Source organism: Schistocerca piceifrons, chromosome 4, assembly GCF_021461385.2.
Source record: "Schistocerca piceifrons isolate TAMUIC-IGC-003096 chromosome 4, iqSchPice1.1, whole genome shotgun sequence".
NCBI lineage: Eukaryota > Metazoa > Arthropoda > Insecta > Orthoptera > Acrididae > Schistocerca > Schistocerca piceifrons.
In genome coordinates this window covers 467,662,227-467,683,063 of record NC_060141.1, presented here as the reverse complement: position 1 = coordinate 467,683,063, position 20,837 = coordinate 467,662,227, and the positions used below count along the sequence as shown (strand labels likewise).

The following is a 20,837-nucleotide window of genomic DNA, read 5'->3' as shown; positions in this document are numbered from 1 at the left end:
AATCAGGCACAAGTACATAACAGCGATCTCAGAAAGGTACCAGTTAGTTGAATGTAGTCAATTACAGTCATTGGAAAAGGAATGGACAAGGTACAGGGACACAGTACTAGAAGTGGCTAAAGAATGTCTTGGAACAGTAGTGTGTAAAAGTAGGAGGAAGCAAACAGCTTGGTGGAATGACACAGTCAAGGCAGCCTGTAAAAGGAAAAAGAAGGCGTATAAAAAATGGCTACATACTAGAACTCAGGTAGACAGAGAAAGTTATGTTGAAGAAAGAAACAAAGCCAAACAGATAATTGCAGCATCCAAGAAGAAATCTTGGGAAGACTTTGGAAACAGGTTGGAGACATTGGGTCAAGCTGCTGGAAAACCATTCTGGAGTGTAATTAGCAGTCTTCGAAAGGGAGGTAAGAAGGAAATGACAAGTATTTTGGACAGGTCAGGAAAACTGCTGGTGAATCCTGTGGATGCCTTGGGCAGATGGAGGGAATATTTTGAAGAGTTGCTCAATGTAGGTGAAAATACGATCAGTAATGTTTCAGATTTCGAGGTAGAATGGGATAGGAATGATGATGGAAATAGGATCACGTTTGAGGAAGTGGAGAAAATGGTCAATAGATTGCAGTGCAATAAAGCAGCTGGGGTGGATGAAATTAAGTCGGAACTCATCAAGTACAGTGGAAGGTCAGGTCTTAAATGGCTACACAGGATAATTGAAATGGCCTGGGAGTCGGGACAGGTTCCATCAGACTGGACAAAAGCAGTAATCACACCAATCTTTAAACATGGAAACAGAAAAGATTGTAACAACTACAGAGGTATCTCTTTAATCAGCGTTGTGGGTAAAATCTTCTCAGGTATTCTTGAAAGGAAAGTGCGAGTATTAGTTGAGGAGCAATTGGATGAAAATCAGTGTGGGTTTAGGCCTCTTAGAGGTTGTCAGGACCAGATCTTTAGCTTACGACAAATAATGGAGAAGCGTTATGAGTGGAACAGGGAATTGTATCTATGCTTTATAGATCTAGAAAAGGCATATGACCGGGTTCCTAGGAGGAAGTTATTGTCTGTTCTACGAGATTATGGAATAGGAGGCAAACTTTTGCAAGCAATTAAAGGTCTTTACATGGATAGTCAGGCAGCAGTTAGAGTTGACGGTAAACTGAGTTCATGGTTCAGAGTAGTTTCAGGGGTAAGACAAGGCTGCAACCTGTCTCCACTGTTGTTCATATTATTTATGGATCATATGTTGAAAACAATAGACTGGCTGGGTGAGATTAAGATATGTGAACACAAAATAAGCAGTCTTGCATATGCGGATGACTTAGTTGTGATGGCAGATTCGATTGAAAGTTTGCAGAGTAATATTTCCGAGCTAGATCAGAAATGTAAGGACTATGGTATGAAGATTAGCATCTCCAAAACGAAAGTAATGTCAGTGGGAAAGAAATATAAACGGATTGAGTGCCAAATAGGAGGAACAAAGTTAGAACAGGTGGACGGTTTCAAGTACTTAGGATGCATATTCTCACAGGATGGCAACATAGTGAAAGAACTGGAAGCGAGGTGTAGCAAGGCTAATGCAGTGAGCGCTCAGCTACGATCTACTCTCTTCTGCAAGAAGGAAGTCAGTACCAAGACTAAGTTATCTGTGCACCGTTCAATCTTTCGACCAACTTTGTTGTATGGGAGCGAAAGCTGGGTGGATTCAGATTACCTTATCAATAAGGTTGAGGTTACGGATATGAAAGTAGCTAGGATGATTGCAGGTACTAGTAGATGGGAACAATGGCAGGAGGGTGTCCACAATGAGGAAATCAAAGAAAAACTGGGAATGAACTCTATAGATGTAGCAGTCAGGGCGAACAGGCTTAGATGGTGGGGTCATGTTACACGCATGGGAGAAGCGAGGTTACCCAAGAGACTCATGGGTTCAGCAGTAGAGGGTAGGAGGAGTCGGGGCAGACCAAGGAGAAGGTACCTGGATTCGGTTAAGAATGATTTTGAAGTAATAGGTTTAACATCAGAAGAGGCACCAATGTTAGCACTGAATAGGGGATCATGGAGGAATTTTATAAGGGGGGGCTTTGCTCCAGACTGAACGCTGAAAGGCATAATCAGTCTTAAATGATGATGATGATGATGATGATGCTCACTGCGGCACGTTTTCACGCTTCTCAGTGTTTATGATCCCGGCATTTGTGTGGAGTGATTTAGGGGAATAACGGAGAACCTAAGTCTAGATGGCTGAACGAGGATTTGAACTAACATCATAAATGATAAAATTTTGTAGGTGCAGGTAGTCTGCAAAATTTTGCTGCGAATATAGTTAGTAACACAGAAGTAATACATTTAACCGTAATACAAGTTCGGCAGTTTCTCACGCATCTCACTGGTTATGATGTCATATCTTCTGAATTATCATAAGCAGATGGTTCTTACCTCCACAGCGATAGTTGCGTTATAGTAAGGGATATGTGAACCAAGTTTAGTTGAAGTTGTCTAAGGTTTAGGAGGAGTTGTGGAACTTACAAACATTCATACATCCATTTTCACAATATGTACGCGACGGACCCGTTTACAAACTAACCATCCCGACATTTTTGTGGAGCGATTTAGGAGAATAACGGAGAACCTAAGTCTAGATGGCTGAATGAGGATTTGAACCAACGTCCTCCCGAATGCGACTCCTGTTTGCTAACAATCGCGCTACTACACACGGTAGTTTATTCAGTCAGACTGATGACGGCACGAAATGCAATAAGAATTGAAGTCCGAAAGCAGAGAAGCGTGCCTAAACTCAGTTTCCGAGTAGACAATCGACGAAAAAGTCAAGTCCGATACTACAAACAGATGATTTCGTATATTAACTGCCCAACTATAGCTGCTCAAGTCCCAAAGTATCTCGAAACGGATTAAAAGTTCTTCGGGAACAATCGTGAACCAAAGTTCGGCACTGAAGCTCACTGATTTCTAGTAGGCCCGACTGTGGTCGAAATTTTCTGAAGTATGTTGTCACGGATCATCGAAGAACTTGGAGAAAGTTTCTCAGTATGACAGCACTCGAGCAAACTTCTATTAGTGTTAGAAATCAACGAACATTTTTATCAACGAAACTTGTGGCCATAAGTCGCCCATAGTACAACACAAACTAAAGTCACATGTACCCGACGAACCGCGGGTCTCATTGCACTGTCGGTACAATATGCGTTTGAAAACACTGTAATGGTTCAGATAGCTCTGAGCACTATGGGACTTAACATCAGTCCCCTAGAACTTAGAACTACCTATACGTAACTAATATAAGGACAGCACACAACACCCAGTCATCACGAGGCAGAGAAAATCCCCGACCCCGCCGGGAATCGAACCCGGGAACCCGGGCGCGGGAAGCGAGAACGCTACCGCACGACCACGAGCTGCGGACGAAAACACTGTAATGAAGTTGAATCCGCGTAATGTGTGAAACTACCAGAGACATATACTTCTATTTATAGACAATGAGCAATCACTGCAATAAGCGTGAGTGATGGTACTTTCACACACGAAAACTAGGAGGGTTGCTTCCACAAATTGAAATAGATTCTTTCTCTCTGTATTGTCGAAATGAGCTAATGTTGCATTTCACATCCTGATTTCGAGCCGATAAGAGACTGTTAACCTTGTTCCATCTCCTCCCATTCTTCATAACATCTACAGTTATACTCCGCAAGCCATCTTTTTTGTGATGCGCAACAGCTCTCTCTGACGAGCATCTTCCTCAAACTCTTGTATTTAATAAACAAAAATGTGACAAAAGCGCTGTTTCTCTGTGGATTTTCTCTACGATCCTGCCTGGATAGGGTCCAAGATTGACTACAAGTACTGAAGAATGGGCTAAACAGGAGTTACAGGGCCTTTTTGCAATGAATGCCCGTCGTACAACTTCTTTTATATGGTCTTTCCACCAAAGGTCGTTAGGCTTGATTAGTCTCTCGTATTTTACAGTTTTTAATGTTTTCATTGATTTATCGAGAAATTTGTGGTCTGCCGTGTGTCTTTCTGCAACACCTTCCATATTGACGTTCAACTGCCTAACATTTATCCTCTGCAGATCTTCCTGCAAAATATTGTCCGCGATCAGTCTTCTGATTATGTTCTGTATGGGACACGGCATTGAGCTCAAGTATGTTACCGATTGTAATTCCTTTGAGTCTCTTTGGCGTATCAACGTGCATAACCAATAAGTGGTAATGACGCAGCAGAAAGGTGTCTGATTCTGCGAAGATATAGAAAGTGCGGGAATAGTGGAAAACCAGTTAGTATTCTGCAAGAAATAGGTGTACAGGGAAAATCCGGTGCTGGGCGACGACCACCACAATCCGTTCGTTGTTCCACTTACGAGAAAAGTAATGCAGGGGTCAACAATAAACAAAGACGATGAAGACGACATGTTCGAGGTGTCTCTACGGTCAGAAGTAGAGACTTAACGGAGTCTTACTGAGATCACTGTGCTATGATGCACGGCTTTCTCTCACGGGTAGAACCCAGTGCGCAATATTGTGACGAAATGTGTTCCGTATGGCGCTAACGGAATTTTCTTTTGTAATAGCAATGTAAACGTACCTTTGGAAGGGGGATACTCTCTGGGTAAGCTAGAAATAAGAACGTTATGATGTTTCTTTTATAGTTTTTACGGTTATCCGGTTTCCTCAGCAAATTTCGAAACGCATTTTTTTGTCTCTCACAATGGCATTTTAAATACAATGTTATTACTTTGTTTCCAGAGCCGCTGGGAATAGTTTTGGTGTTACAGAACCTCCTTGCTTGACTCCTCTTTCCTTGTCTCACAGCCTCACTATTTATCAATGGACAAAAAAAGATTACGCACATTAACCGTACTGAAAACATAATCTCCTCCAACGGCTACGGGACGTTTCGTTGATATTACAACACAACCTACCCTCTGCCACACGTTTGCGATGATTTGCAGGGCAGACATGTAAATTAGTCTGTCTCTCAGAGTCAACGACAGTAGATCGAGATGGATATTAGAAGTACCTCCATTTGAGGCACCGTTACAGCGATGGAGTAATTGAAGACCATTCAAAGAAGAACTGCACTTTACGTCACGCGGAATCGTTCTGGCAGCGCAATAGCGTCATTAAGATGGTTAACCCAAACGCAATTCCAGACGCAATAAGAGAAGTATTGTGTAGCGTAGAGAGGAGTGGGTTGAAATACGCAAAGCACACGTTTCAGTGAGAGTCAAGCAACAAATTACTTGTGAAAATTTTATTTGCCCGGCTGTGAGGATATTGCTAATGACGGAAGACAATTTTTTTTCATTTCTTCTCTTTTGCTTACTAATTTACTCTGTAAGTATATCTCCGACGGTTTAGAATATTTTAGTTTTGTTCTATAGTACGAAATATATATTTTTTGCTTTATTTATACTACTATATGAATTTCTTTTTAATTGAATATGCAGAAATTTCAGCGTATGCCTGATCTTCTTCCACATTTGTGAAATACGCTGTGTAATACTATACGTAATAGGCAAAACTGTTATATGAATTACGATGGGAGAGCGATATCGATAGTTGCAGTCGAACGGTGTCAGTCAAATGATGTGCTGTGGTGATTGAGGCGTGTACGTTCCGTAATCGTGCGAGACAGAAACACATCAAAATTTATGGCTGCGTTCTTATTTTGCGGTCACAGTTAGAATCTAATTTCGACGTGAATGTCTTGAAAGAAAACGTAGGACTGAATACTGCGAACTTTTTGAAGTACTATGAAGAGCAACGACAATGTACCCGCGAATGGACAGAGATTGTCGTGGTTAGAGCCGAACTGTTTGCACTTAACTGAGTTCCACGAATTAATGAACTTTAAAATACTGATCTCAACGAGCTGCCGCACGTGTTGAAACATTGACTATCGCCGCGGAAGCTTTCAAACTCGTTAATACGTGAGAAGGGTGAATTCATGATTGCTAAAAGCGGATGGGCCGTAGTTTCGCGATCGGCGAGTCAAACTGAATTTTATACTCTTTTAAAATTATTTACGGGACATTGATCACAGAATCGTGTGTGTAAGGAACGTCGTAATCCCACTCATTCGAACTTGGATGTGAACAGAAATAACAACGTGTAACTGTCCTAAGAGCAAAGAAATGATACGGAGTATAACATCACCACCTGGGGAATCATACTCTCAGCAATAGAACGAATCCGAGGCAATTTCATGACTGATGGGGCTATAAAACTTATGCCTCCAGCATCAACCAGCCGCCGTTGACGTCAAATAGCAACGAGCACAGATAAGATGCAATGCCAAGCATTCTGCCTTTATAAAGAGCCAAACCGTCTCGTATAGTTTCCACTATAATTTCTTTCTCATTTGTAACAAATTTTCTTCCTTAAAAATAAAATTGATTTCAATGAAGTTTATTTTGAAATGTGTTAACATTGTTGATTCCACGATTAACATCAGTCAATTTCATTTGCTATGATTGGTGCATAGGTCTGTAGAGTTTTTTCATAAGTCTAATAAACACAATAGATACAAATAACAGACTTTCGTCATCAATAACACATTCTTCTTCAAATTTACAAAGTCTGCTAACGCTGGGGTAACTTTTCGATTCCGCGGAATGGAGAAATCATACGGTTTTGAGGCGAAGAACTCGTCGAGCCATAAACAGAGCGCGCATTTTCATTCGGAGAGGATGCCCGTTGAAGGTTCTTCGACAGACGGTGGAAAAGATGAAAATCTGAGGGCGCAATAGCAGGTGAATAAGATGGGGGTGGAATGACTTCCCAACCCTGTTCCTGTAGTGTTCTTTGTCAGTCTAGCAGCTGAAAGCAGCTACATATCATCGATATGCTGTGCCCACCATGTGCAGCAATCCGCCGATTCGTCCATCCAGCTTCCTCCAAGACCACAATGCGACCCTGTTCAAATGTCTGAAGCTGTTCAAGAGGTGTACATAGTCGTCGATGGAGCATGTTTGTATCCTAGAATGAAGGTTGCTAGCACTGTTCACCTCTAAACTTAGCATAGCTACTGCCTGCAGAGCCAAAACAGTGGGTGCACGGAGAGGACTCCCACCGACGATCGTGGTAAATGAACCACTAACACTACAGCCCCACGTGCCACAGAATACATTCCTTGAGGGTCTTGCATATCTTCTGACAGTGTGTCTGTTTAAAACAGTCTGCAGTCGACTGTTATTTCAGTAGACCTGTGCTACCCCATTTTATCCTTAATCCACCATCGCTTCATATCTACATCCTTGTGGTCATAGAGACACGAATTAAGCCTATAGTAGAAAATGAATCTGATACTCTAGGGACGGCGACGGCCGGAAGTAGGGTAGTAGGCACTCGTTTCCAAACCATACAGTGGAACGCGGTTCCAGTTTTCCACAAACCGCCTAAAACCATAGTGGCCAGTGTCGCTAATCCGCCGTGCGGGTATCCCAGTCTGGCCCACCTCCTTGTCTAGAAAGCTAGTGCGCTGCGCATTACGCGAGTCCCATAAAAGAATGAAGTCAAGCTTATGTAATAAAAGGATATAATCCAGCCCATGGCTGCCAGTGCGTCAGCTATAGTCTTCTCATTTTCTACAATTTGCGAATATAACAGGAGAAGACGGTGGAGATATGCGACGTACAAGGTGACGAAAGTCATGGGATACCTCCTAATATCCTGTCACACCTCCTTCTGCCCGGCTTAGTGCAGCAAGACAAAGTGGCATCGACTCAACAAGTCACTGGAAGTCACTTGCAAAAATAATGAGCCATGCTGCCTTTATAGCCATCCATAATTACGAACGTGTTGCCGGTGCAGGATTCTGTGCACGAACTGTGCTTTCGATTATGTCTCATAAATGTTCGATTGAGATTCATGTCGGACGATCTGGGAGGCCAAATCATTCGCCTGAAGCGTCGGAAAAGTTCTTCAAACCAATCGCGAACAACTGTGGTCCAGTGACATGGAACGTTGTGATCTGTGAAAATTTCATCGATGTTTGGGAACATTAAGTCCATGAATAACTGCAAATGGTCTCTAAGCAGCCGAAAATAACCGTTACCAGTCAGTGATCGGTTCAGTTGGATCACAAGGCCCAGTCCTTAGCATGTAACAGAGCCCACGCTATTACAAAGCCACCACTAGCTTGCACAGTGCCTTGCTGACAACTTGCGTAAACAGAAGTAATAATCGGTGTTCCCCAAGGAAGTGCTCTAGGCCCTCTATTGTTCCTCATCTATATTAAGGACATAGGAGACAATCTGAGTAGCCGTCTTAAATTGTTTGCAGATGATGGTGCCATTTACCGTCTTGTAAAGTCATCAGATGATCAAAACGACTTGCAAAATGATTTAGATAAGATATCTGTATGGTGCGAAAAGTGGCAATTGACCCTGACTAAAGAAAAGTGTGAAGTTATTCACATGAGTACTAAAAGAAATCAGCTAAATTTCGATTACGCGATAAGTCACACAAATATGAGGGCTGTAAATTCAACTAAATACTTAGGGATTACAATAACAAATAACCTGAACTGGAACGATCACATAGATAATATTGTGGGTAGAGCAAACCAAAGATTGCGATTCATTGGCAGAAAACTTAGAAGGTGTAACAGGTCTACCAAAGACACTGCTTACACTACGCTTGTCCGCCCTATTCTGGAGTATTGCTGTGCGGTGTGGGATCCGCATCAGGTGGGACTGACGGATGACATCGAAAAAGCACAAAGAAGGGCAGCTCGTTTTGTATTATCGCGAAATAGGGGAGATAGTGTCGCAGACATGATACGTGAATTGGAGTGGCAATCACTAAAACAAAGGCGTTTTTCGTTGCGACGGGATCTTCTCATGAAATTTCAATTACCAGTTTTCTCCTCCGATTGCGAAAACATTCTGATTTGCACCCACCTACATAGAAAGAAATGATCATCACGATAAAATAAGAGAAATCAGGGCTCGCACAGAAAAATTTAAGTGCTCGTTTTTCCACGTGCCGTTCGAGAGTGGAATGGTAGAGAGACAGCATGAAGGTGGTTCATTGAAACCTCTGCAAGGCACTTTATTGTGAATAGCAGAGTAATCACATAGATGTAGATGGCTTCGTGGGGTCTGCACCATACTCAATGCCTACCATCAGCTCTTACCAACTGAAACAGAAACTCATCTGACAACGCCACGGTTTTCCAGTCGTTTAGGGTCCAACCGACATGGTCACGAGCCTAGAAAAAGGCGCTGCAGTCGATGTCGTGCTGTTAGCAAAGGCACTCGCGTCGATGTTTTGCTGCCTTAACCCCAAAATGCGTTGCACTGTCCGAACGGATACGTTCGTCGTACGTCCAATATCGATTTCTCGATTATTTCACCCATTCGCTCTCGGTCGTTAAGTGAGGGCCGTCGGCCACTGCGTTGTCCGTGGTGAGAGGTAATGCCTAAAATATGGTGTTTCGGCACACTCGTAACTCCGTGGATCTTGGAATATTGAATTCCCTAACGATTTCCGAAATTCTTTTAATTCCCACCGTGCGCCCATAATCACGCCGTAAATCTTTCCGCCTTTTCATCTGAGAACAAATAACAGCTCCGCTTATTCATTGCCCCTTTATACGCTGTGTATGCAATGCTACTGCTATCTGTATATATGAATATCGCTATCCAACTCAGTGTTACACTACTGGCCATTAAAATTGCTACACCACGAAGATGACATGCTACAGACGCGAAATTTAACCGACAGGAAGAAGATGCTGTGATATGCAAATGATTAGCTTTTCAGAGCATTCACACAAGGTTGGCGCCGGTGGCGACACCTACAACGTGCTGACATGAGGAAAGTTTCCAACAGATTCCTCATACAAACAGCAGTTGACCGGCGTTGCCTGGTGAAACGTTGTTGTGATGCCTCGTGTAAGGAGGAGAAATGCGTACCATCACGTTTCCGACTTTGATAAAGGTCGGCTTGCAGCCTATCGCGATTGCGGTTTATCGTATCGCGACATTGCTGCTCGCGTTGGTCGAGATCCAATGACTGTTAGCAGAATATGGAATCGGTGGGTTCAGGAGGGTAATACGGAACGCCGTGCTGGATCCCAACGGCCTCGTATCAATAGCAGTCGAGATGGCAGGCATCTTAGGCGCATGGCTGTAACGGATCGTGCAGCCACGTCTCCATAAACAGATGGGGACGTTTGCAAGACAACAACCATCTGCACGAACAGTTCGACGACGTTTGCAGCGGCATGGACTATCAGCTCGGAGACCATGGCTGCGGTTACCCATGACGCTGCATCACAGAGAAGAGCGCCTGCGGTGGTGTACTCAACGACGAACCTGGGTGCACGAATGGCATAACGTCATTTTTTCGGATGAATCCAGCTTCTGTTTACAGCATCATGATGGTCACATCTGTGTTTGGCGACATTGCGGTGAACGCACATTGGAAGCGTGTATTCGTCATCGCCATACTGGCGTGATGGTGGGGTGCCATTGGTTACACGTTTCGGTCATCTGTTGTTCGCACTGACGGCACTTTGAACAGTGGACGTTACATTTCAGATGTGTTACGGCCCGTGGCTCTATCTTTCATTCGAGCCCTGCGAAACCCTACATTTCAGCAGGATAATGCACGACCGCATGTTGTAGGTCCTGTACGGGCCTTTCTGGGTACAGAAAATATTCGACTGCTGCCCTGGCCAGCACATTCTCCAGATCTCTCACCAACTGAAAACGTCTGGTCAATGGTGGCCGAGCAACTGGCTCGTCACAATACTCTTGATGAACAGTGGTATCGTGTTGAAGCTGCATAGGCAGCTGTACCTGTACACGCCATCCAGGCTCTGTTTGACTCAATGCCCAGGCGTATCAAGGCCGTTATTACGGCCAGAGGTGGTTATTCTGGATGTATGCACCCAAATGGCGTGAAAATATAATCACATGTCAGTTCTAGTATAATGTATTTGTCCAATGAATACCCGTTTATCATCTGCATTTCTTCTTGGTGTAGCAATTTTAATGGTCAGTAGTGTATGTTGCGCCATAAAGCATCAGCTTGCTTTCGCAGTACACGTACAAACGTCGCGAATTACTGCCGGTCTTCATGTTGTGGTGAATCGTTGCGAATGTGCGTGATCGGTCCTTGAAAGAGGTACTTCTACGTAGAGAAAAGAACACACAACGAATGGTTTTCGCTCGCGGGCCGTGACCCTAGTTAATCCCGCGACCCCCGCGCACTCAGGAAGCGAGCATCCGCAGCCTTGGCGAAGCGCAGGAAACTGCGAAAGCGGAAAGTTCCTCGCGGTGACTCTTCCAGGTAGAGGGCCACCTCGCGCGCCAGAGACGCGGGCGATCGCCGGCCACCGCGTCACGGGCGATATCGCAGGTGGTGGGGGGTGGGTGGGCGCGTAAGGTAGCCGCCGCGCTTAATAGCGGCGACGGACGCTGGCCGGCACAGTCCCGCTCTCCGCCGCGACGCCTGCACATCCGGAGGACGTGGCCCAAGTGCTTACTTATCACTGCCGGCGCTGCCATTCATCCAGGACCAGTCAGCCACGGGAGCGACAGCAGGTGAGTCGGAGAACGCGAGGAGATCCCTGCACCGGTGCCGTATCCAGGGGAATCTGTGTACGTGAGTCCAGTGCCAACAATGTGACTCATTACAGCGGAGTGAGGGTGCTCCCCGAAAACTGTGGGAAGAAGTCGGGTAAGGCATTCGGTCACAATGCCAGAAATACAAAATAGAGGGAAGGAAATTCGCTTCTTGTACGTGACTGTGATTCCCCTGTAGCCAGTTTTATGAACGTAACGAGTGAACTAAAATTAATTATAAAAACTGGATCTTCCAAATTTGATATCTTTTAAGTTCTAGTTCCATAAAAGCAGTATTTACCAGCGAGCATTAAGTATCTCAGACCGTACGGTTTGTCTAGCGTAATGGTCATAAATTATGTAAATAAACCTTCCTCATGAATCGGTCTATTAAAGGAAATCGGTCTATTAAAGGAAATGAGGAGGTATTGAATAGAATTGGGGAGAAGAGGAGTTTGTGGCACAACTTGACAAGAAGAAGGGACCGGTTGGTAGGACATGTTCTGAGGCATCAAGGGATCACAAATTAGCATTGGAGGGCAGTGTGGAGAGTAAAAATCATAGAGGGAGACCAAGAGATGAATACACTAAGCAGATTCAGAAGGACGTAGGTTGCAGTAAGTACTGGGAGATGAAGAAGCTTGCACAGGATAGAGTAGCATGGAGAGCTGCATCAAACCAATCTCAGGACTGAAGACCACAACAACAACAACAAAGGAAATTCTATCAAAATCCCTACAGAACTTCCTGAGATTGGCGTTCACATACAGACTTAAAAACGCGAAGGGGGATTGGTTGTTGGTTGTTTTCGGGGAAGGAGACCAGACAGCGAGGTCATCGGTCTCATCGGATTAGGGAAGGACGGGGAAGGAAGTCGGCCGTGCCCTTTGAAAGGAACCATCCCCGCATTTGCCTGGAGCGATTTAGGGAAATCACGGAAAACCTAAATCAGGATGGCCGGACGCGGGATTGAACCGTCGTCCTCCCGAATGCGAGTCCAGTGTCTAACCACTGCGCCACCTCGCTCGGTGAAGGGGGATTCTAATTTATAGTACGTGTAGATTATCCCAATACATGTGTGGCTGCAGCCATGCTATCCAGCCCGGTCCAATCAATGTTGTACAACAGGAGCAATAATTAAGGTATTCAATAAAAATGAGAACCTACTGAAAAATGGCACGATCAGTTTAAACACGTTTCGATAACGGATTCGCTAAAAATGTACATGTTTTTCTGGCATGCACACACGAACACCTTGCTGTAACTGTTTCTGCAAGAATGTAATTTCACAGAACCAGAATCTAAAATTATATTTAAACTAAAACTTACTTCTTTTACTAAAACTTGTGTTGCTTATAGCTCTGATTATTAGTTCGTGTTCTAGTCAGGCAATCTGTGACATGGAGGTAAGGGTCTGATTGTGAAATATTACTAAAATATAAAATTTGGCTCAACCAGATAAAACACTTTGTGTTTCGAGAGCACGGTCTCGTCTGCACCTGAAACATAAAAGAATCATTTTTAAAGTGAATACATTGATAACTTAAAACACAAAACTTTCTCGAATCGATGACAAAACGGGTTTGCGACATTTGTTCCATTATCATTAATTGTACTGCATACCTCAATTGATATTTTATTTTTTCGTAAAACAGTTCATTAGCTTTGGCTAGGCAGTGTGCCACTATTTCTTCTGATATTATTCTCTTCGTGCATATGTTCTTCACGTGGAGAGGAAGCGACTACAACGTTGCAAATGTCTACTACCAATAACACTCGAATCTTTGAAGTACTACATTCATAGAAACTGTATTTACTAGCGACGGGCAGCGTTAAGTATCGCAGGCCGTATGATTCTCTCGTGAATCAATCTATCAAAGGAAGCCGTATCAAAATCCCAAGAGTACTGCCTGAGATTAGCGTTCATATACAGACAGAAAACGCGAAGGGGGACTTTAATTTATAATACGTATAGATGACGTCAATACACGTGTGCCGCTGCCGTGCTGTCCACGCAAATCTAATCAGTGTCGTACAAATGGTTCAAATGGCTCTGAGCACTATGGGACTTGACTTCTGAGGTCATCAGTCCCCTAGAACTTAGAACTACTTAAATCTAACTAATCTAAGGACACCACACACATCCATGCCCGAGGCAGGATTCGAACCTGCGACCGTAGCGAATGTCGTACAAAATGAGTATTAATTAAGGTATCCAATAAAAATAAGAATGTACTGTAAAATGGTACAATCGGTTGAAACCTGTTTGGATGAAGGATTCGCTACAAATATATGTTTTTTCCTGGCATGAACACGTGTTCACATTTCTGTAACTGTTTCTACAACGACGTAATATCAGAGAACCAAAATCTAAAATGACGTTTAAACTACAAATAAGTTTTGTACTAACAATTGTGTTGTCTATAGCTCTGATTATTAGTTCATGGTCTAGTCCAGCATTCTGGGACCTGCACAAGTGTAAATAGCAATTTATTTACAACTGAGAGAGTGTAATAAAACAGAACAAAAGTCAACAGTGTAGACTGCCACAGAAAAAAATAATTGCGACTACCGAAAGCAACGGTGTATTGGCCAATGCTCATGACTCATTTACGAGAGGATTCGGTTCAGATCCTCGTAAGATAATCCTCATTTCTATTTCCCATGATTTTCGTGTGAACGTAGATATCATTCTTTGAACAGGGAAGGTAAACGGCCAATTCCTTCCTTCTGTCTTTTCAGGGCCAGAGCTCCACTCGAATGATCCCTACGAAGGTCGTTAAAGAAATTCCTTTTGAAATAATTGCAGAATGCATCCGTTCATATATAAAGCCTAATTACTGCGTATCGCGTTATTTAAGCCGCTAAAATTTGCACTTTTCCTACAAGTAACCGAGCAAGGTGGTAAAGTGGTTACGACTCTGGATTCGTACTCGGAACGCGGTGGTTCAGTTTCCATTTCAGTCACTCAGATTTACTGTAGGTTTCATGCGAGCCCTGTAAATCGCATAAGCCAAATGCAGAGATTTCAGAACGGACATCGCTGATATTGTGCCAACCCAAGCTTTTGCTCGGTCGCTAATGACGATGTGGTCGGCGCAATAATTTGGAATAACAGAACGCCTGTTATTTTAATCTGATTAAATTTATTCATTTGCTACGCATTTTTATGATAGCCTTCGTACTTCAAGATTACAAATGTAAATACCTCTCTGATAAACGTGGATACTGAATACATGTAGTTAGCCGTCCCTCTAGTTGCACTTTCACTTTAACATAGCAGCAGAATTCCAGATACGAAAATGGTTCAAATGGCTCTGAGCACTATGCGACTTAACGTCTGAGGTCATCAGTCGCCTAGAACTTAGAACTAATTAAACCTAACTAACCTAAGGACATCACACACATCCATGCCCGAGGCAGGATTCGAACCTGCGACCGTAGCGGTCGCGCGGTTCCAGACTGAAGCGCCTAGAACCGCTCGACCACAGCGGCCGGCGATTCCAGATACAAAAAGTGACTGTCAATAGCAGTCGATTTATACGTCAGGTTCACTAGTGCTGAGAAGATGCGAGACTGTACAATCTTGGGACGTCAGGAGTCAGTTGTGTTGCAACATACTTGGGTGAAAAGGACACATAGACGTTACTTGTTTTTATGAATAGGTACTGCAAGCTGCTAATCATTACAAATATTCAAAACCAGAGCTACTATACACAGCGAACAAAACAGTATCGTGGAAATTAAAAATAAATAACTGAGAAATACACGGGAAGGAAGGTCACGTTGAATAGTACAGCGTTATTCAGAGCCTGCAGTTACTTATGGTGGCTCTTCAGAACGTGGGCCGCGAACCCTTGCACAGCGAAGTATCGTCGCCTGTTGCGAGTGCTCCAGAATGTCTTGAGATCTGCACGTATCCTTGGCTGTGTGATACTCCCCAGAATACATTTTCATTCGATTCCTGATTTAGACACGAAGAAATAAAGTACTCACATGACATCAAATAATCTGCTGCTATATTTGGTGATAGGACTAATTATGCAACATGACCACTGCCGCTATCCTATCATCAATCAGAGTTCTTCTCCTTTGACACTACATTCTTCGATAGTAGGGCAAAGAAGGCTGAAAAGACGTGGAGAAGCCGACTCTCGTATCGCGGTAAACCCTAAAAGAAATCCACATTATCCAGGATGAAGGTTAGGCATCGGGCCAATAATCACACAGTAAAAAAAGTTATGTTACGGAGCTACAACATGAATCAACTATGTTTCAAGCCGCAAGGGTCTACTGAAAAATGTGCAAGCACTCCGCCTTACCGGAACCACACAAGAAAATAATTTTTGCGATAAAATTAAAAAAAAGAACAAGAAAAGTGAAGATGAATCACAAAGTAAAGAAATGTAGCTACTCAATGACGAGCAAACGTAGATCACGATGTAGTCCGCATTTAACGTTCAGTCAACACCTTCTGAACGTTTGTCGTTATGTTCACATAAGACATAATAATTTGCTTTAAACGTCTCGCAAACCAAGATCGAGGTCACTGGAAACGGAATACTTGCTTGGAATGAATGAGGATAGTGGCAGCAATAGGAATTGTCTTGTAAAAGTCGGCCGGTGTAGCCGAGCGGTTCTAGGCGCTACAGTATGGAACCGCGCGACCGATACGGTAGCAGGCTCGAATCCTGCCTCGGGTATGGATGTGTGTGATGTCCTTAGCTTAGTTAGGTTTAAGTAGTTCTAAGTTCTAGGGGACAGATGACCTCAGAAGCTAAGTCCCTTAGTGCTCAGAGCCACTTGAACCATTTTGTCTTGTAAGGAACCGTATCAACATTTTCCTCAAATGAGATGGGAAGTCCGTTGCACACCTAAATTATTGTTTTGAATACTGCTCCTCACTATCAAGATACAAGTGTTTTAACTGTTCACACAGAGTCATAGACCATATATAGTGAACATAAGAGAATCTATTCGCAGATGATGCCACCTGAACTGGCGATTTCGAAAACCACTGGATAATTTCACGAAATTTCTTTAGGACTAATGCGAACTGTGCTGTTCTCGTCACAAGTGTACTGCCCAAACCGTTCACTTATCCTCTCGTGAGCCTTCCCTAGCATTAGCCTGATCATTGCACTATTAACATATTTTACACAGTCGAATGTTTGTTAAGTGCAAGTATTAAGAAAGTGCAGAGTAAACAGCTATTGATAGTAGGGATTTTCGTTGATCCTTCAAAGCCTCAAATATATCACCGTCTCTTATCTGTGCAATAGATTGTAAGTACTGTGAAATTAATCTGGGAATAAAACGCAGAGCTAAACCGCTGGGAAATTGTGCCTAACAGCCATGCTTCCGTTTCATTCAGTCGCTCTCATGATTTGAATTTCACATCTGCGGGTTAATTTATTCTAATAGCCGTGGAGCTACAGTTCTCACACGAAAAAATTACAACTGTATTTCCACTCGTTTACATCTACTTGTTTTTCTGTTACTTTGAGCAATGTTTGCGAACTAATCTTAATGACTAGTACTGACGAAATTAGACTACGCTGCACAGAATAAATTGGCTAGGTGATAAACCAGCTAAGAGCTAAACAGGAAATCTGGCTGAACGATGGCTGGAAGGTATACAGTCGCAATATCAGAAGAAGAAGTGAAATTTATGCGGCTGCACGCCTGAAATTTTATGGAACAATCACTGCGCCGAGAAAATATGAAGATGCACACAGGAAATCTTAAGATTGGAAGTTTTATTACTGGCTCGCCCCCCTTTGTTTTAAAACGTGTTTCTTTTCTCGAAGTTATTAAGCAAGTAAGTAGAAAACATCAAGGGGCGTCGTTAATCTTGCATCTCACGCTAAAATGTAGATGTGTTTAATATAACTGTCTATGTGATTCATTACCTCAAACTTCAAAACTGTCTGCCGAACCAGGACTCAAACCCGGAGAAGAGGAACGAGTGACAACTTAGTAGTAAGTCCGCGAAGCAGGCTCAAACAGTGCAACTGGAACCCTAGAACTTAGAACTACCTAAACCTAACTAACCTAAGGACACCACACACAGCCATGCCCGAGGCAGGACTCGAACCTGCGACGGTAGCGGTAGCGCCTAGAACCGCTCGGCCACCCCGGCCGGCATGAATTGTAGTCCTAGGGATTTAAACCGCCATACAAATGTTATAGCACAGAGCGGATACATAGAAGCAAATAGAGAACATTATTAACAGTTGTTTCGTGCCTCCCACGTAATGATTTTTTAAGATGGTCAACATTAATATTTCATATACGAAGGGGTTTCAGCGTATGTCTTGTTGTGGTCTCAAGAAGCCGCGTCCAAAATTTATCATAGTGTTCCCAGAATGAGTTTTCACTCTGCTGTGGAGTATATGCTGGTTTGAAACTTCCTGGTACATTAAAACTATATGCCAGACCGAGACTCAAATCTGGGACTTTTGTGTTTGAGTCCCGATCCGGCATAGGGTTTCAATCCGCCAGCTTTCAAATCAGCGCACAGTGAAAATTCGCTCTGGGAACAGTCGCCTAGGATGTGGCTGAGCAACGCCTCCGAAATATCCATTCTTCCAGGAGTGTTAACCCCGCAAGGTGCTGAAGAACTTCAGTGAAGTTTGGGAGATTGGATATGAGTTAGTGACGGATGCAAAGGTCCTAAGTTCGAGTCATGGTCCGGCACACAGTTTTAATCTGGCAGAAAGTTTCCAAGAGTGCAGACTCAAGTTTCGGCCCAATCGGCACGGACAGTGCCTTAGATTTACACAAAGTACGCTATTCGATTCGTTGAAAAATATGAGGCAGTATTATACAGTGTAAACAAATTCTGCACACAACACGTCAGGAGATCGCAGTGGAAAATACCAGAAGTAGTTCCTCAACGCACTTAAAAGCATATAATGCTTTCAACTATTATGTACTCATAATTGTTTTTAAATACTGCTGAAAATACTTGAATATCTGAGTGAAATTGGTTCAAAAAATGGTTCAAATGGCTCTGAGCACTATGGGACTCAACTGCTGAGGTCATTAGTCCCCTAGAACTTAGAACTAGTTAAACCTAACTAACCTAAGGACATCACAAACATCCATGCCCGAGGCAGGATTCGAACCTGCGACCGTAGCGGTCTTGCGGTTCCAGACTGCAGCGCCTTTAACCGCACGGCCACTTCGGCCGGCAAGCGCCTGAGTGAAATTGTGTGGCTCAGCTGTATTTAATAGTTCTGTCGAATATTGCTTCCTTTAAGAACAACGAGAATTAATACTGGAAATGTTTTTCATTCATCACGCTCTACGTGGTACTTAAACATAGCTTTCGCAACATCTACATATATACTCCGAAGCCACCGTACGGCGCGCGGCGGAGGGTACCCCGTACCACTAGTAGTCATTTCCTCTGCTTTTCCACTCGTAAATAGAACTAAGTAAAAAGCGACTGTCTCTATGGCTCCATACGAGCTCTAATCTCTCTAAACATATCTTCGTGGTCCTTATGCGAAATGCACGTTAGCGGCAGTAGATTCGTTCTGCAGTCAGCCTTAAATACCGGTTCTCTACATTTTCTCAACAGCGATAATCGAAAAGAACATCTCCTTTTCTCCAGTGATTCCCATATGAGGTCCCGAAGCATCTCTGTAACACTCGCTTGATGGTCGAATCTACTTTCTTTCTTTCGCTTACGCCATAGTCCCGCAGCGATCGCAGTGTCGGCGTGGTTAGAATGGATTTGGCAAGGTTAGTTTTAGGGGTGGCCGGATGCCTTCCTGCCACCACCAAGTACCCCCAGGGATGGAATCAGTGTACCCCAGCTGTCTGCATCTAGTGTAAATCGTGAAATAGTGCGAACATGTTTCAAATGTCTGTGACGCGTTAACTAAGGTGGAACGTGGGGACCAGCCCGGTATTCACCTAGCGGGATGTCGAAAAACCGCCTAAAAACCACATCCAGGCTGGCCGGCACACCGGCCCTCGTCATTAATCCGCCGGGCGGATTCGATCCAGGAAGCAGCGCTTTAGCGCTCTCGGCAACCCTAGCGGGTTGCTTGATGATCGAATCTACCGGTAAGAAACCTAACAGAACGAGTCTGAAGTGCTCCAGGGTAGTGTTCTAATCAGGCCTGGCGGGGGGGATCACAAACGCTAGAGCTGTACTCAAGAAGCAGTAGCGCTAGTGCCCTATATGCGGTTTGCCTTACAGGTGAACCACACTTTCCTAAAATTCTCCCAATAAACCGAGGTCGAACATTCGCCTTCCCTACCACTATCCTTACATGCTTATTCCATCACCTAAAGCATCGCTGTAGCTTTGTGCTCCTGTCACATTACAGTTCTTGTAAAGAATACGAATATTGATGAATTCCTCTCGGGCTATCAACCAAGTGGTGGCATCGTCTTGTCGCAACGTTTCAATGAGTTTCGTACCCATCATCATCATCATCATCGCCAGAAGATGATGGGTACTAAACTCATTGAAACGTTGCTACAAGACGACGCCACCACTCGGCTGATAACCCGAGAGGAATTCATCAGTGGAATAAGCCGAGAAAAACTGCAATCGCATAGAATACTTTCCACTGTCTTTCTGACTAGCGGACGTGATGTGTTGACGTGACGAAGCTACAGCAACTGCAATATCTTTGCGTTACACGAGAAGGAATGCAGGGCAATAAATTTTCCGGTGTAGAACATTACAAGAAAACGAGTAAAGGTTAAAGTTTACTTCCCGTCGACGTAGAGGTCATCAGAGCCGGGGACGAGGCTGGGTACCACGGAATTAGCTCGTCGTAAGTATTCCACAGCCGTACGGTGAGACTCGGTCTGCTGATAAATGCTGTTATACGGCGTCGTTACCAAAGAAGTGAGGGACACGTCCTTCGTACCGCGCGTCAGAGCTGAGCCGCGAGGTGCCGCATCTGCAATATCAATCAGCTGCGGGTCACACACTCGGAGTTCACCGCGAGGTCTGCCTATTGTTGCTTCCGCTAGAGTATGGCCTTGGAGAGCGAGGACGCGGACAGGAAGCACAGGGATGCGCCGATGCGTGACAGGCCATCAACGGGGTCATCTGGGCCCGTCGAAACAGAGGTCCGCTGTCTTCAGGGTTACAGGTGGAGCGTGTCCAGCGGAGCGACGACAATGGGTGGTCGAGGCTGCGTCAAGCATTCTTCTAAATGAGAGTGTTTATTACGCATTTTCCTCAAGAGGTCGCAGTATACTATATCAC

The 20,837-nt window shown here is 44.0% G+C and overlaps 1 protein-coding gene across 2 annotated transcripts in view; it reads left to right on the top strand.

Annotated features, from left to right (window-relative positions):
* The window catches only part of LOC124796403 (proton-coupled amino acid transporter-like protein CG1139), a 457,844-nt gene that overhangs the window by 386,168 nt on the left and 50,839 nt on the right, over nt 1-20,837 (top strand). The window contains exon 1 of one of the 2 annotated variants that reach the window (XM_047260578.1): nt 11,450-11,575. The exons of the other annotated variant lie outside the window; for it this stretch is intronic. The gene's annotated coding sequence lies outside the window, so the exon portion shown is untranslated. Of the gene's footprint in view, nt 1-11,449; nt 11,576-20,837 lie in introns of those variants that run through there. 2 annotated transcript variants of the gene reach the window in all.